This window comes from Scyliorhinus torazame, chromosome 5 (assembly GCF_047496885.1).
Source record: "Scyliorhinus torazame isolate Kashiwa2021f chromosome 5, sScyTor2.1, whole genome shotgun sequence".
In the NCBI taxonomy this organism is placed as follows: domain Eukaryota; kingdom Metazoa; phylum Chordata; class Chondrichthyes; order Carcharhiniformes; family Scyliorhinidae; genus Scyliorhinus; species Scyliorhinus torazame.
Genome location: NC_092711.1, coordinates 99,827,230 through 99,843,998, shown reverse-complemented (window position 1 = coordinate 99,843,998; position 16,769 = coordinate 99,827,230). Strand labels below are relative to the sequence as shown.

Here is a 16,769-nt window from a genome sequence, read left to right as displayed (position 1 = left end):
AGAGAGCTATGGAACAGTTGGTTCTGGAAGATGGAACGGGCTGAATGATTTGATTTGATTTATTGTCACATGTACCAAAGTACAGTGAAAAGTATTTTTTTGCGGCCAACTTGTGTTGGGATTGTGGAATAGCGATTGCTACCCCAGGTGGCGACAGTTCCTGGTTCCCCGCACCCCACAAAAATACACACAAAACAAATGTTCCAGTGTTCAGCATCAGTACAAAGAACAAAGCCTAATTGCTGCTATTGGAGGAAGTGGCGTCTACTCACACTCCTTTCCCTGTCTCTGAACATTTTAGATCTGGAACAGTGTGATTTTCTTGAAGTAAGTCAGGTAACATTGAAAAATATATTATATATATATATATATATATATATAGCAACCCCAGGAAGTCCCAAAGCCTTTAGAAATGAAATGCTGTTGAAGGTGAGTCACTGATGCAATGCGGAAGGCATGGGAACTCCCACATCAGCAATGTGCTGATGACCAGCGATGCTGGTGGCCACCCAATACAGTCAGATGGGAACTCACTGGTGTGTCTGAGTGAATCCCTTCCCACACAGTGCAATGAATGGTTTCTCTCCAGTGTCAGTGTGTTGTTTTTTCATCAGATATTTATCACTTTTAAAACTTTTCACACAGTACAAACACTTAAAAGGTTTCTTATCAATGAATAACTTGATGGGCAATAAGGCTGGAAATACAAGTGAATCCTTTCCCACAGAAAGAACAGATGAACAGCATCTCCCTGATGTGAACCCATGGGTGTATCCGGAGACTGGATAACTGATTGAATCTTTTCCCAGACATGGAGTCAGTTTTTTGGTTTTCCTCACTGTGAATGTGCCAGTGTGCCTGGAAGCTGGACAATATAGTGAATCCCTTCCCACACACACTGGGTTGGTGAATGGTCGCCCCGGTGTTCTGGTGTCAATTAGTTCCCAGCTGGGTTGGAGAACTGATTCCCTTCCTACAGTCCCCACATTTCCATGTTTCTCCCTGTTGTGGCTGTCCTTGTGTCTTTCCAGAATGGATGATCAGTTTAAACCTTGAATGGTATACACAGGATATACAGCACAGAGACAGGCCATTCGGCCAACCAGTTTGTACTATTTGAGCCTCCTCCCATCTTTGCTTCTCATATATATGTTTGTTCAGCCTCCCTATAAATACGTTGATACTATTCACTTCACCCACTGCCTTTGATAGAGTCATAGAGTGTTATAACAAGGAAACAGGCCCTTCAGCCCAACTTGTCCATGCCGCCGGCATTTGGCCCATATCCATTTATACCCATATAACTGCCTAAATGCTTTTTAAAAGACAAAATTGTACCTGCCTCTACTACTGCCTCTGGCAGCTCACTCACCATCCTCTGGACCCTTTTGTATCTCTTCCCTCTCATTGTAAACCTATGTCCTCTAGTTTTAGACTCCCTTACCTTTGGGGAAAGATGTTGACTATCTACCTATCTATGGTTCTCTAAGATCACCCTTAAGCCTCCGACGCTCCAGAAAAAAAGGCCCAGTCTATCCAGCCTCTCCTTATAACTCAAACTATCAATACCCGGTAGCATCCTAATAAATCCTTCTGCTTCTAGAATAGGGTGACCAGAACTGTACATAGTATTCCAAATGTGGCCTTCCTATGTCTTGTACAACTTCAACAAGACATCCTAACTCCTATATTCAATGTTCTGACCAATGAAACCAAGCATGGCAAAAGCATTCTTGGCCAGCCTGTCGACCAATGACTCCACTTTCAAGGAGCTATGAACCTGTACTCTTGGATCTCTTTGTTCTATAACTCTCCCCAACCCCCTACCACTCGAGTAGGTCCTGCCCCGATTCGATCTACCAAAATGCATCACCTCACATTTATCTAAATTAAACTCCATCTGCCATTCATCGGCCCACTGATCAAAATTCCGTTGCAATCCTAGATAACCTTCTTCACTGTCCACTATGCCGCCGATCTTGGTGTCATCTGCAAACTTACTAACCATGCCTCCTAAATTCTCATCCAAATCATTAAGAACAAAGAAAGGTGCAGCACAGGAACAGGCCCTTTAAGCCTGTGCCAATCATGATGCCCAAACTTAAAATAAACCTTCTGCCCTTACTCGGTCCGTATCCTCTATTTCCTCCCTATTCATGTATCCATCCAGATGCCTCTTAAATGTTGCTAATGTGACTGCTTCTACCACACCCTCTGGCAGTGCGTACCAGGCACCTACCACTCTCTGTGTGAAAAACTTATCCCGCACATCTCCCTTGAACTTGTAATTGACATTTCCACCCTTGGAAAAACCTCTGACTATCCACCCTGTCAATGCCTCTTATAATTTTGTAGACCTCTATCAGATCTCCCCTCAGCCTCCGTTTTTCAAGTGAAAACAATGCTAGTTTATTCAACCTCTCCTCATAGCCAACACCTTCGAGACTAGGCAACATCCTGGTGAACCTTTTTTGCACTCTCTCCAAAGGTTCCACGTCCTTCTGATAATGTGGTGACCAGAACTGCATGCAATACTCCATACGTAGGCTAACCAAGATTTTATATAGCTGCAACATGATTTCCCAACTCCTGTACTCAATGCCCCGGCTGATGAAAGCAAGCATGCCATTTGCCTTCTTAATCACTTTGGACGCCTGTGTTGCCACTTTTAGGAAACTGTGGACCTGCACGCCCAGACCCCGTGCATGTTAATGTTCTGTGGGTCTGTCATTTACAGTATAATTCACACCTAGATTTGATCCTCCACAATGCATCACCTCGCATTTGTCCAGATTAAACTTTATCTGCCATTCCTGTGCTCAAGTCTCCAATCTCTCTATATCTTGTTGTATCCTCTGACAATCCTCAGCATTATCAGCAACTCCACCAATCTTCGTGTCATCCACAAACTTACTAATCAGACCACCCACATTTTCTTCCAGATCATTTATATATACTACAATAAGCAGAGGTCCCAGCACTGATCCCTAGATACACCGCTGGTCACAGGCCTCCAGTTAGAGCTCAGTTTCACCATTCTCTGGGTGAAAGTGTTTTCTGAATTCCCCATTGGGTTTCTTGGTGACTATCTTATATTGTTATATCTAGTTTTGCTCTTCCGCATAAGAGGAAACATTCTCTCTGAATCCTCCCTATCAAAACCTTTCTTCATTTTGAACATCTCCATTTGGTCACCCCCTTCATTTACCAAGAGTAAAGAGCCTCTCAATCCTAAACTCGCACATTTTTGGTCTGATCCTTATGAATCTTCTCTGCTCCCTCTCCAGTGGCTCCACCTCCATTTTATAATGTGGGGACCAGAGAAATGGAAAGTTCAGTTTGCTGAGGAGAGGATCCAGAGAAAACAGCGAATCCAGCACCTTCTCAGCCCAATGTCTTCATTTGCAGAAAATGTGTCAGATATGTCTTGCCACAGAAAGGCCGCTGAACTATCCCAGGCAATGTTTAAATCAGAGCTGAAACCTTAAGGTGCACACTATCATCTCACAAGATGGAAGGTAGTCAAAGATGTAAGCTGAACAGAACCATATACTGTACTCTACGTATGGTGCAACCAAAGTCCCAAAGGATTATCATGACTTTCTTCTTCTCACTTGTACCCCTCTGGCCCCATGTTTTGTTTATTTTCTCTATTGCTCTGAGACCTCTATTTCTCTCCACCATCTACACTCACAACTTCCAAGTAAGAAGTGACACCCCCCCCCCGCCCCCCCATTCTTTGCATCAAAATGTACTACTTTACAGTTATCCGTTGTACATCATTCGTCAATTATTTGTCTATTCAGCAAGTTTAGAAATGTCCTCCTGTAATTTGTTGTAATTCTCAATTCTATCTCCCCAGTTTAGAGATTGTGTATTGGATTCCAAAGTCCACGTCGTGAATGGAAATTGTGAACAATCGGGGTCCCAGTACTGATCCTTGTGGAACATCACTTCCCAACTTCTGTCACTCTGAATAACTCCCCTTAACTCCCACTCTCTACTTTCTGTCTTGAAACCAGCTGACAATCCAGTCTATCATTTGTCCCAACTCCACATTCTCCGACCGTGTCCATTATTCTCCCTCAGGGAATCTTATCAATGGCCTTTTGAAAATCCAGATAAATGACATTGACTGCATTACCATTGTCTATGCTCTCTGTTATCACATCAAAACAGTCGATAAGGTTAGTCAGGCAACATTTTTCCTTTTGAAATCCACAGTGACTGTTCATTGTTACATTTATTTTTTCTAGATGTTCTTATATTCTCTACTTTAGTCAGGATTGTATTATTTGCTGATGTAAAGCTGACTGGTGTACCATCCCTGGGCATGATCTGTCCCCTTCTTAAATACAGGAATCACATTAGTGATCCACCAGACCTCTGACACTACACCTTTAGTGAATGAATTATGAGCCGTACTGCCTGTGCTACCACTTCTCTACATTCTTTTAAAATATGTGAATTTAGTCCATCGTCTAAGTTATACGAGTTTAGTCAACACATCCTTTCCTGATTTTTAAATTAATTTATCTCATAACATTGAATAATATGACGTTATGTTTACCTGTTCTCTATCCCTTGGAAAAAGCGAGGCAAAAGAATGTTTGAATATTTCAATCATCTCTCCCTCATTAACTAAGGTATTGTGCTGTCTATCCCTTAATGGTCCAATTCACATCACTTTTTTTTATTGTTTTGGCTGATGCGTCTGGATAATTTATATTCATAATGGAGGGGTCACTGTGAAGAATGTGCAAGTCAGTGGGAATTGTCAGCAAGGATTAATCAGCACTTTCTAACTGGAGATGTTATCAGTGGAACCTTTCAGATACAGAATTGTGCATTTTGCACCAAAGAGCAATTTTGGATTGCAGTAAAAGTTCATAATTTTATTGGACTATCATGGGTTCATGAAATAAGCAGAAAGTTCACAGATGGTGCTTTTAAAAAGGGAGACTGTGGTCCTCAAAATCAGTGATTTCTCCAGAATATTAAACTCCAGCCAGTTATTTTTTTTTTTTAAATGTTTGTTTTAAAGAATTGGGTACTGCAAATGTATTTTATTAAAAATAAATTTAGAGTGCCCAATTCATTTTTTCAATTAAGGGGCAATTTAGTATGGCCAATCCACCTACCCTGCACATTATTGGGTTGTGGGGGTGAAACCCACGCAAACATGGGGAGAATGTGCAAACTCCACACGGACAGTGATCCAGAGCCGGGATCGATCCTGGGACCTCAGTGCCATGATTCACTCAGTCAGCCAGCCTCATGTTACACCAAAGAATTCACACTGATGAGAGGGTGCTCAGCTGCACTTACTGTGGAAAGAGGTTCAGACAGTCACTGCCTGACTGTCATAACCACTGCGCCACCGTGCTGCTCTCAGCCAGTTATTCTTAATATCAGGAGAAAAAAAACAAATATATTCAGATATCGATTCTTCACATAATTAACAGCAGCAGTTACAGCAGAATTCAACAACTGCTGTCGCTTGTGAACTTGCTGATGTGACAGTGGGTGTTGTGACTGAGTGAATCCCTTCCCACTCATAGAGCAGGTTCCCCAGTATGAACTCTCTGGTGTGTCAGCAGGTGAGAGCATTGAGTGAATCCCTTCCCACACTGGGAGCAGGTGAATGGTCTCTCCCCAGTGTGACTGCGTTGGTGTGCAGTGAGGGCAGAAGAATGTCTAAACCTCTTTTCACAGGCAATGCAACTGAATGGTTTCTCCTCGGTGTGAATTTGCCGGTGTGACCAAAGGCCAGATGAATGAGTGAATCCATTCCCACACACAGAGCAGATGAACGGTTTCTCCCCAGTGTGAGTGCGTTGGTGTGCAGTGAGGTCAGAGGACTGTCTGAACCTCTTTCCACAGTAAGTGCAGCTGAACGGCCTCTCATCAGTGTGAATTCTTTGGTGTAACATGAGGCTGGCTGACTGAGTGAATCCCTTCCCACACACAAGGCAGTTGAATGGCCTCCCCAGTGTGAACCCGCTGGTGTGCAGTGAGATTGGATAACAGCCCGAAATTCTTTCCACAGTCAGTACAGCTGAAGGGCTTTTCTTCGGTGTGATTTCGCTGGCGTCTCAGCAGGTTGGTTGACTTAGTAAATCCCTTCCCACACTCAGAACAGGTGAACGGCTTCTCCCCAGTGTGGCTGCGTCGATGGATTTCCAACAGGCATGGGAAATTAAATCCTTTGCCACAGTCCTCACATTTCCATGGTTTCTCCATGGTCCCTGCCCCAGTGTGACTGCGTCGATGGTATTCCAGCAGGGATGGATAATTGAATCCTTTCCCACATTTCCATATTGTCTCCCCAGTATGACTGCATCGATGGTTTTCCAACAAGGATGGATAATTGAATCCGTTCCCACATTCCTCACATTTCCATGGTCTCTCTCCCGTGTGACTGCATCGGTGAAGTTCCAGCAAGGATGGATAATTGAATCCCTTCCCACAGTCCTCACATTTGCATGGTTTCTCCATTATGCCAGCCCCAGTGTGACTGCGTCGATGGATTTCTAGTCGGGCTGGATAATTAAATTCTTTCCCACAGTCCTCACATTTCCACGGTTTCTCCATGGTGCCGGTGTCCTTGTGACTCTCCAGGTTGGATGATCAGTTGAAGCCTCATTCACACACACAACACATGTATGGTTTCTCCCCGCTGTCAGGCTTTGCAACCAGAGAAACCTCTTTCCAGTCAGTATACTGGACTCTATCACTCCGGAGTGAGTGCTTCCAGATCCTGTTATAAAATAATAGAACGAGACAAAGTCACTGCACAGAAGCAAGCAGTCACACAGAAGTTATAAATCCTTTTATTTCTGAGACAAATCAGGATTTCACAAAAGTCATCAGTCAGTACAGACAGAAATTCAGAACGGACAATTCTAGTTTCTATGGAACATTTCTCCCTCACTTGTTGCACAAAAGCTGTAAATCACCATCCTGCACATTTTTGCTCCTTCCTGGGCCAAAATCATGGAGTTTTACAGCACAAAAAGAGGCCCAGCCATCAGATACCCATCTATTCTACACCCATTTTACTGAACTTGGTCAAAAGCCTTGCATGCTATTCCATTTCAAGCACTCATCTAAATGATCCTTAAATGTTGTGAGCGTTCCTGCCTCTACCACCCTTTCAGGTAGTGACTTCCCACTAGCCTGTGTGTGAAAAAGCTTTCCCTCAAATCCCCTACCCTAAATCTATGTCCCCTGGCTATTGATCTCTCTACGAAAGGGACAAGTACCTCCCTATCTATGTCCCTCATAATATTGTACACCTCGATTATGTGCCTCTGGGCTTTCCCTGCTCTGGGGAAAATAACCCGTTTAGCCAGCCTCTCTTCATAACTGAAACAGTTTAGCTCAGGCAACATCCTGGTGAATCTCCTCCACACTCTCTGGGGTGCAATAATACCCTTCCTATAGTGTGGCGACCACAATTGCACACAGTGATCCAGCTGACAAGTGTTTTATACAGCTCCAGCAGATCATCCCTGCTCTTATATTCTATGCTTCGGCTCATAAAGACAAATGTCCCATCTGCCTTCTGAAGCAGCTGATGTCCCTGTGCTCATATTTTATTGTGGTCACAATTACAACAACCAAATAAACAATCAAACAGTCACTTTACACAAACAGCTGCAAGGCACAAGGCCTTAATACATTTCAAAGTAACACTGTGACAGTCACTTAACACAAACAACAGCAGGCACGGGGCCTAGACACAGTTCGAAGTAACGATCTAACAACCACATAATACAAACAGTCGCGACGCACAAGGTCTCGATACAACACGACCGTTCCAAGGAGAAAAAAAAACACAAAACAGAATTACAGTTGGAGGTAACAACCTCTAAACACAGAACACAAGCAGTCGAAGGGACACAAGGCCCCGATACAATACGGCCGTTTCAGACAAATATGACCCACAGGGCACAAAGCTTCAATATAACTTAACAATGACATATCAAAACCAATGATGTCCCTGTGCTGCTGCCTCAGGGACTGTGGACAAGCTCCCTCTGACCCTCCACTTCCCAGCGTCCTGCCCTTCATTGTGAGGTCACCACGATACCCGCACCTGCGCTCTGCTCCCCGCTGGAAAAAGATGGCGGCCGTTAATCTGGGCCTGTTCCCGGGGAAAGCACCGACGCTGCAAACACGGGAGCTGCAGTTTGTTATTGGGAGTTTGGGGCCTACACGGGCCATTAATAAACCTTCTTCCCACCCACGTAATCGCCGGATCCCCTCCCGCCGCTCTGCGGGCTCTGACCGGCTGCCGAGCGACAAACAGACGTCTCTCCATCACCCAGCCTGCGCATGCTCGGAATACTGGGGGAACTGCGCATGCGTTCCGATTTCCAGCTGAGGACAGAGGGTGTTCCCCACCGCGGGGAAGGCTGGGTAACGTCTCCGCCATTAGAGCCCCCGCCCCCCCGCTACCGCCCGTTCGTTTGCATTCGCTGTTGCTGAGGTTGCGCTAATCCCCGTCTGAGCTTCTGCAGCGCATGCTCCGGGAAGCGGGCTCTGGGGGCTGAGCTTTCCTGCGCATTGAAGATGAGCTGGATTCACTCATTCATCCCATCCATGTGGAAAACACCATGTGTCATTGAAAAATAAAATGTTGTAAAGTAGTGAACATTATCTAGTCCCACTCCTTACCTATCAAGCGCAAAATTAATTTATTAAATCTCATAATTTTAAATGACATTGTTTCAAAATATAATCATGCTAATCTGATTCATTTCCCAATTTCGATTCATGGCCTCATTTTGTTTCTTCCTCCAAACCTTCAATTTTATCTGACAGTGTAATGTTGGCGTATGAGAGGGCACGGTGGCACAGTGGTTAGCACTGCAACACTGAGCACCCGGGTTAGAATCCCGGCCCTGGGTCACTGTCCGTGTGGAATTTGCACATTCTCCCCGTGCCTGTGTGGGTTTCACCCCCACAACCCAAAGATGTGCAGGGTAGGTGGATTGGACACGCTAAATTGCCCCTTAATTGGAAATATACTAATTGGGTATTCTAAATGTATTTTTAAAAATGTTGGCGTGTGGTGATTGATTGTCCTGGAAGCCAACAGGAAGAGAACTCAGAGGTCAGAGAATTAAGGGAGCAAGTTCTGTATAAAAGCAAATTATTGTAGATCGGGTTCGAATCCCGCTTGGGTCATTGTCTGTGCAGAGTCTGCACGTTCTCCCCGTGTCTGCGTGGGTTTACTCCAGGTGCTCCGGTTTCCTCCCACAGTCCAAAGATGTGCAGGTTAGGTGGATTGGCATCTGTTGAAGCATTGTGAAACCCTGGTTATCAATCTAACTTTCAAACTTAAACCTGCTGTTTATTTTCAGTCTGGAACAAATCATTTTCCACCAATCTCTGATTTGACAGCATGTCTCTGGCATTTACTATTCTTCTTCCTAGCTCTGAGCACAGATGTAAAGGAGTCTTCAGTTCCATGTCTAGGGGCCAGCAGCGCGGGTTCAATTCCCGTACCAGTCTCCCCGAACAGGCGGTGGAATGTGGGGATGAGGGGCTTTTCACAGTAACTTCATTGAAGCCTACTTGTGACAATAAGCGATTATTATTATTAGGAACTCTGAGGCCTGGAAGAGAGAGAAACTGGGACACATTTCTTATACATTAACCCACAGTGTCAGTGAAGGGAGATGAGAAAGACCAAAGTGCCCGTTTGACTCCCTCAGTGTGTCCCTGAAGGACTGTCCAGGCTGGAGGGTTCCAGCGTCCCGGATGGCTTCATCTGCAGAAAGTGCACCGAACTGGAGCTCCTCACAGACCGCATGGTTCGGTTGGAGAGGCAATTGGATGCACTTAGGAGCATGCAGGTGGCGGAAAGCGTCATAGATAGCAGTTATATAAATGTGGTTATACCCAAGGTGCAGGCAGAGAAATGGGTGACCACCAGAAAGGGCAGGCAGTCAGTGCAGAAACCCCTGTGGTTGTCCCCCTCTCGAACAGGTATACCCCTTTGGATACTGTTGTGTGGGATAGCCTATCAGGGGAAAACAGCAGCAGCCAGAGCAGTGGCACCACGGCTGGCTCTGATGTTCAGAAGGGAGGGTCAAAGCGCAGAAGAGCAATAGCAATATAGTCAGGGGCACAGATAGGCGCTTCTGTGGACGTGAAAGAGACTCTAGGATGGAATGTTGCCTCCCTGGTGCCAGGGTCCAGGATGTCTCCGAACGGGTAGAGGGCATCCTGAAAGTGGAGGGCAAACAGGCAGAGGTTGTTGTACAAATTGGTACTAATGACATAGGCAGGAAGGGGCATGAGGTCCTGCAGCAGGAGTTCAGGGAGCTAGGCAGAAAGTTAAAAGACAAGACCTCTAGGGTTGTCATCTCGGGATTACTCCCTGTGCCACGTGCCAGTGAGGCTAGAAATAGGAAGATAGAGCAGCTAAACACGTGGCTAAACAGCTGGTGTAGGAGGGAGGGTTTCCGTTATCTGGACCACTGGGAGCTCTTCCGGTGCAGGTGTGACCTATATAAGAAGGACGGGTTGCATCTAAACTGGAGAGGCATAAATATCCTGGCCATGAGGTTTGCTAGTGTCACACGGGAGGGTTTAAACTAGTATGGCAGGGGGGTGGGCACGGGAGCAATAGGTCAGAAGGTGACAGCATTGAGGGAGAACTAGGGAATAGGGACAGTGTGGCTCTGAGGCAGAGCAGACAGGAAGAGGTTGCTGAACACAGTGGGTCTGGTGGCCTGAAGTGCATATGTTTTAATGCAAGAAGTATTACGGGTAAGGCAGATGAACTTAGAGCTTGGATTAGTACTTGGAACTATGATGTTGTTGCCATTACAGAGACCTGGTTGAGGGAAGGGCAGGATTGGCAGCTAAACGTTCCAGGATTTAGATGTTTCAGGCGGGATAGAGGGGGATGTAAAAGGGGTGGCGGAGTTGCGCTCCTGGTTAGGGAGGATATCACAGCTGTACTACGGGAGGACAGCTCAGAGGGCAGTGAGGTTATATGAGTAGAGATCAGGAATAAGAAGGGTGCAGTCACAATGTTGAGGGTTTACTACAGGCCTCCCAACAGCCAGCGGGAGATAGAGGAGCAGATAGGTAGACAGATTTTGGAAAAGAGTAAAAACAACAGGGTTGTGGTGATGGGAGACTTCAACTTCCCCAATATTGACTGGGACTCACTTAGTGCAAGGGGCTTAGACGGGGCAGAGTTTGTAAGGAGCATCCAGGAGGGCTTCTTAAAACAATATGTAGACAGTCCAACTAGGGAAGGGGCGGTACTGGACCTGGTGTTGGGGAATGAGCCTGGCCAGGTGGTAGAAGTTTCAGTAGGGGAGCATTTCGGGAACAGTGACAACAATTCAGTCAGTTTTAAAGTGCTGGTGGACAAGGATAAGAGTGGTCCTAGGGTGAATGTGCTAAATTGGGGGAAGGCTAATTATAACAATATTAGGCGGGAACTGAAGAACCTAGATTGGGGGCGGATGTTTGAGGGCAAATCAACATCTCACATGTGAGAGGCTTTCAAGTGTCAGTTGAAAGGAATTCAGGACCGGCATGTTCCTGTGAGGAAGAAGGATAAATAAGGCAATTTTCGGGAACCTTGGATAACGAGAGATATTGTAGGCCTCGTCAAAAAGAAAAAGGAGGCATTTGTCAGGGCTAAAAGGCTGGGAACAGACAAAGCCTGTGTGGAATATAAGGAAAGTAGGAAGGAACTTAAGCAAGGAGTCAGGAGGGCTAGAAGGGGTCACGAAAAGTCATTGGCAAATCGGGTTAAGGAAAATCCCAAGGCTTTTCACACGTACATAAAAAGCAAGAGGGTAGCCAGGGAAAGGGTTGGCCCAGGGGAAGGATAGGCAAGGGAATCTATGTGTGGAGCCAGACGAAATGGGTGAGGTACTAAATGAATACTTTGCATCAGTATTCACCAAAGAGAAGGAATTGGTAGATGTTGAGTCTGGAGAAGGGTGTAGATAGCCTGGGTCACATTGAGATCCAAAGAGACGAGGTGTTGGGCGGCTTAACAAATATTAAGGTAGATAAGTCCCCAGGGCCTGATGGGATCTACCCCAGAATACTGAAGGAGGCTGGAGAGGAAATTGCTGAGGCCTTGACAGAAATCTTTGGATCCTCACTGTCTTCAGGTGATGATCCGGAGGACTGGAGAATAGCCAATGTTGTTCGACTGTTTAAGAAGGGTAGCAAGGATAATCCAGGGAACTACAGGCCGGTGAGCCTTACTTCAGTGGTAGGGAAATTACTGGAGAGAATTCTTCGAGACAGGATCTACTCCCATTTGGAAGCAAATGGACGTATTAGTGAGAGGCAGCATGGTTTTGTGAAGGGGAGGTCGTGTCTCACTAACTTGATAGAGTTTTTCGAGGTGGTCACAAAGATGATTGATGCAGGTAGGGCAGTAGATGTTGTCTACATGGACTTCAGTAAGGCCTTTGACAAGGTCCCTCATGGTAGACTAGTACAAAAGGTGAAGTCACACGGGATCAGGGGTGAGCTGGCAAGGTGGATACAGAACTGGCTAGGTCATAGAAGGCAGAGAGTCACAATGGAAGGATGCTTTTCTAATTGGAGGGGTGTGACCAGTGGTGTTCCGCAGGGATCAGTACTGGGACCCTTGCTGTTTGTAGTATATATAAATGATTTGGAGGAAAATGTAACTGGTCTGATTAGTAAGTTTGCAGACGACACAAATGTTAGTGGAATTGCGGATAGCGATGAGGACTGTCAGAGGATACAGCAGGATTTAGATTGTTTGGAGACATGGGCGGAGAGATGGCAGATGGAGTTTAATCCGGACAAATGTGAGGTAATGCATTTTGGAAGGTCTAATGCAGGTAGGGAATATACAGTGAATGGTAGAACCCTCAAGAGTATTGAAAGTCAGAGAGATCTAGGTGTACAGGTCTACAGGTCACTGAAAGGGGCAACACAGGTGGAGGAGGTAGTCAAGAAGGCATACGGCATGCTTCCCTTCATTGGCCGGGGCATTGAGTATAAGAATTGGCAAGTCATGTTGCAGCTGTGTAGAACCTTAGTTAGGCCGCACTTGGAGTATAATGTTCAATTCTGGTCGCCACACTACCAGAAGGATGTAGAGGCTTTAGAGAGGGTGCAGAAGAGATTTACCAGAATGTTGCCTGGTATGGAGGGCATTAGCTATGAGGAGCAGTTGAATAAACTCGGTTTGTTCTCACTGGAACGACGGAGGTTGAGGGGAGACCTGATAGAGGTCTACAAAATTATGAGGGGCATAGACAGAGTGGATAGTCAGAGGCTTTTCCCCAGGGTAGAGGGGTCAATTACTAGGGGGCATAGGTTTAAGGTGAGAGGGGCATGGTTTAGAGTAGATGTACGAGGCAAGTTTTTTTACACAGAGGATAGTGGGTGCCTGGAACTCGCTACCGGAGGAGGTGGTGGAAGCAGGGACGACAGTGACATTTAAGGGGCATCTTGACAAATACATGAATAGGATGGGAATAGAAGGATACGGACCCAGGAAGTGTAGAAGAGTGTAGTTGTGTCGGGCAGCATGGTCGGCATGGGCTTGGAGGGCCGAAGGGCCTGTTCCTGTGCTGTACATTTCTTTGTTCTTTGTTTGAAGCTCTATTCCTGCCGTATGATCCTCCCCCAGATTGTCCTTTCTGAGCTCCAGGCAGTTTATGTTAAACAATCACCACAAACAGCGGTTAGCACTGCTGTCTCACGGCGCCGAGGTCCCAGGTTCGATCCCGGCTCTGGGTCACTGCCGTGCGGAGTTTGCACATTGTCCCCGTGTTTGTGTGGGTTTCACCCCCACAACACAAAGCTGTGCAGGGTTGGTGGATTGGCCATGCTAAATTGCCCCTTAATTGAAAAAAATGAATTGGGTACTCAAAATTTATAAAAAAATAAAACAAACCCTTGACCCTACCATCCATACAAATTACTGCCCCGTCTTCAACCTCCCTCTCCTCTCCAAACTCTTTGAACATGTTGTCACCTCCCAAATCTTTGACCATCTTTCCCAGAATTGTCATGTTTTGATCCTTCAATCAGGTCTCTGCCCAGTCACAGTAGTGAAATAGAAGAGACAAACCAAATCTTACCAGGAGAGAAAGATAGACACTCCGGGAGCTTGAATCCAACACGTATATGTTCATAAGACCAGAACACAAGGATCGCAGCACAGTCATTCGTGAGAGACAACAATACCTGCTGGAGACAGACAGACAGACAACTAAACAACACGAATCACAACACCAAGCTACCTAGACCCATATCCTGAGACAGTAAGGAGAATTGGAGACGGACTGGAAGGACTGGATTTCTCGAGGAATTAAGGGCTACGGAGAGAGAGTGGGTAAATGGAGTTGAAATCAGCCATGATTGAATGATGGAGTGGACTCGATGGGCCGAATGGCATTACTTCCGCTCCTATGTCTTATGATCTTATGGTCTAATGCAAAAGACTCCAGACACATTAACCAAAAACAACAGTGGACAACAGGTAGAACCAAGGAAGTTCTACCTGCTCCCCAAAATACCCAAACATCCAAACACATGGATAGTACCAGGGAAATAACACCAGACAGGCCCACCGGGTCAGACTGTGGGAGAGAAAATACAACAATTTACAGTGTAGAAGGAGGCCATTTGGTCCATCGAGCCTGCACTGGCTCTCTGAAAGAGCACCCCACTTATGCCCATGTCTCCACCCTATCCCCGTAACCCAGTAACCTCACCTAACCTTTGTTTGGACACTTAGAATAGTCAATCCACCTAACCTGCCCATCTTTGGATGGTGGGAGAAAACGAGTGCACCCGGAGGGAACCCACACAGACACGGGGAGAATGTGCAAACTTCACACAGTCACCCAAGGCAGGAATAGCTGAAACATCAACACAATGCTTCTGGTAGTTGTTGGCTCAATAAATATTAGTGGATTAAAAATATCTGTAATATAGAGTAAAACAGAAAATCCTAGATTAACCCAACAGGTCTGGCAGCATCATTGAATCCCTATACTGCAGAAGGAGGGCATTCGACCCATCGTGTTTGCACCAATCCTACAAAGGAGCACCCCACCCAAGTGCACTTCCCCTCCCCTCTCCCCATAACCCCACTTCCCCTTTGGACACTAAGGGGCAATTTAGCATAGCCAATCCATCAAACCGGCACATCTTTGGACAGTGGGAGAAAACTGGAGCACCCGGGGCGAACTTACACAGACACGGGGAGAATGTGCAAACTCCACAGTCACCCAAGGCCGGAATTGACCTGGGTTTCTGGCGCTGTGATGCAGCAGTGCTAACCACTGTGCCACCTTGCCACATCTGTGACGAGAGAAACAGAGTTAAACTTTGTTGTTCCTTGTTGCAACAGTTCTGTAGAAGGATCGATGGATTAAACGCTTTGAAAAGAAGTGGAAATAAAGTGTTTCACTCAGGTTTGACACAGGAAGACGTTTCAGTCTGTGTGACGCTCAATCTTCATTCACACAAAGCCAGTAGCCTGATTGCCTGGAGGACCAGAGTTCATCCGGTCCTCCAAATCTTCCCATTGGTCAACATGTCAAAGGCAAGAAATGAGGTTTGATACCCGCACCCACGTGGCCAATGGGAAGAACTCAAAATAATGCAGAGTCTCAGCCAATGAGGGAGATCCGTGATCAGTCCCGCCCCTCATTTAACCGATTGCTTGGACGACCAGCAGCATCCGCTTGGTCCTCCAGCCCTGCCCCCTCTTCCTATTGGTCTGCACCTGCCGTCAATCACTCCCCGGGCATTGTGATATGGAGCATGCGCAGTGCGGCTCGTGCCCAGGGACAGATGCTTGTTTGTTTCATCTTCAGGCGGGAAGGAGGCGGATAAGCAGAGGCAGCGTTAGGGGCAGTGGGTGGGTGGATGGATGGGGAGGCTTCACAAACACCCAGTGCAGGCGTCAAAGCTGAAACAAGAAATTACCGCTCCCGAGTTTTCACCGAGCGAGAAGGTTTTCCTGCAATGCCTTTCTCCAGTTAACCACCACCATTCTCATAGCGGGCAGTGTGCAGCAGGGTGAGCCCTGTGCACTCAGCAGGACTGACAGTGATCGATTATGGAAACTCCTTTTACAGGGGGTTACAAGGGGAGGATTTAAACACAGCAAAGTGAAATCAAACAAGACATTAAGACCTGAAAGAGTCACTTTATTAATCAGAACCGAGATATTATTGGTCTTTGAGTGTAAGCATTGAGTTCCAGGTCAGTACCACTCTCCATGGGGGTTCACTCTACCAGCGATCCACAGACACAGGCTAGTGTTCTGGGCACAAGGATTCAAATCCCATCATGGCAATTGGTGGAGTGTAAATTCAATTAATCTGGAATTTAATGTTCATCTCGGTATTGGTGACCGTGAAATCATTGTGGTGAGTTTGTGAGAAGGGGAGAGTGTGTGGGACTGGGATTTGCAGCTTTGGGGAGAAGAGAGCAATAATTAAACCCCGGGAACTAGAATTATCTGTTCCACCTTTCTGTCCTGGACTAACCTGTGCAAATTGGTTTTAATGGGTTACAAGGAGTGGATTGACAGAAAGGAAACTCACATCAGATCAAGATCTGACAGTCATTCAATTCATCAGGACCTGAATATCATTAGCTTTTAAATGTGGATGGAGACATGCTTGGCTGTGCTGTGGAAAAATATATCAAAACACCGGTGTGCCTGGGAAAGCACCGAGACACACACACACCCGAGTGAGAGTGTTCCAGTGAAC

At 46.1% G+C, this 16,769-nt stretch overlaps 1 long non-coding RNA gene across 1 annotated transcript in view; it reads right to left on the bottom strand.

Moving 5' to 3' along the window:
- Positions 1–16,769, bottom strand: part of LOC140419167 (uncharacterized) — a 415,920-nt gene that overhangs the window by 209,663 nt on the left and 189,488 nt on the right. The window lies entirely within an intron of this gene.